Raw genomic sequence first — 1,650 nt, 5'->3', positions numbered from 1 at the left:
AGTGGAAATAGCTTTGTGCATTATTGGACAGGCGATGGTTAAAAGCAGCATATGTTTGCGAAGTCAAGTTGACTGTTACTGACCTAACCCCGGTTGTATTTCGAGGCCCGCTTCGTGTATCATGCTCGTCCAGGGCGGCCTCGATTATAACTCCCCAGGGCTGAGTTTCAGGTGCATTTTCTCTGAACTCACGTAAGGTCCAGACTGTCGGCTCTCCGAGCACAGCGCTTGATATGAAGGTGACTTCGCCACCAGAAGGCGCTACAGCGACAAAGTTCCATGCCACAAAGAAGTGATTTCGAGGACACTTGTCGATCGGAGAAAGCGGCTGGAAAACAATGGTATGGTAAGCAAGTCTCAAGTACAATGCTCAGTGAAGTACTGCGTGATGGCGCGACTACAACACACCATGTCCGTCTCTCTCTCCCACGTCGGTGCCAGGCAGCTTTTCCACTTGACTGCGAGATAACACTCTCCATCATTGGATTCATAATGGCCTACGATCTGATCAAAATTCTTTTCGGGGTCCTCGGAATTGAAGGGCGACGGCTGGGCGGTGTCCTGCCACATTCGTGGCCCTGACGCATCGTCAAAAACCCATAGAAGGCAGTCTGGGCTTGTCCAGTCCGATGAAGTCGCATCTAAAGTCTCGGCACAAACACCATAAAACACCCATGGCCCTACTTGAGTAGTTACGAGTATGTCCTTTATCACGACGTGGGCAGACCAGGGAGTGCGTATATGGGCACCTTCCTTGACGCATTGTAGGCACCTCGGGGCTGCCATCGTATGTGGCAAGGTTTGATTACGATTTTTATGTTAGAGGTAACCTTAGTTTAGTATCAGGCATGTGAACGACATTGTTTCTCAGAGTCCAATGGCTGGAGGAAATACCTGTTTATATACCCTACGATCCCAGGTTCAAGCTGTCCGTGTGGGAACTATTGATGGAATGACAGACTGGCTCTTCCTGAGACTGTTTAGGCTGTTAGAATTTGAAGTTCTTTTACTTGTATCAAGGGGCTGTTTTCTGATTCGAGCCGGATTACGTTGTGAAGCTTAGTTGCGAGGCCGAGAATCACCGCAATTGGGTGTATCGGAACGATACGTGGTAAAGCTGTTCCTCCACCGCTCGCAGCACCATCCAGACACCCCTCTTTCGGCATAACCCCTCTTTCGGCAAGCAAAATAAAAAAGCCACCACCAAAAATCAACAACTTCACTTACAAAGAATTTGACCGAATTGATAGAAATCCGTGAAATTTTTTTGTTTCATAAATCATAAATAGGGTTTATCTATTGTACTCTGGTTTTTTTCACCATCCGCCGCGACCGCCTGGTTGGTTGGTGGGGTATGTTTTCCTCTCTGACTTCGATGACAGAACCAGCCTCCGATTCTGACTCTTGCTCGCTTGAAGAGACAAATTCCACCCCGACAGGCGTATAACGAGTCGCCCCTTCTGGTATGGGCTCCTTACCAGCTAGAGTCTCTCCAAGAGTCATAAAACGTTTGTTAGGATTCGGCACCGCCTTCCTCTTCTTCCCTCTTTTCAGCCAAGCCAATTCTTCCTCTAGGCTGGCAATCCTCTGCGTATGCGCCGCTACTGTCTGCTGGTGAGCTTCAAAGCCCTTGGCTATCACGTTATACCG

This window comes from Fusarium oxysporum, chromosome 1, assembly GCF_000149955.1.
Source record: "Fusarium oxysporum f. sp. lycopersici 4287 chromosome 1, whole genome shotgun sequence".
Classification (NCBI taxonomy): domain Eukaryota; kingdom Fungi; phylum Ascomycota; class Sordariomycetes; order Hypocreales; family Nectriaceae; genus Fusarium; species Fusarium oxysporum.
Note: the sequence above shows the minus strand (reverse complement) of the source record.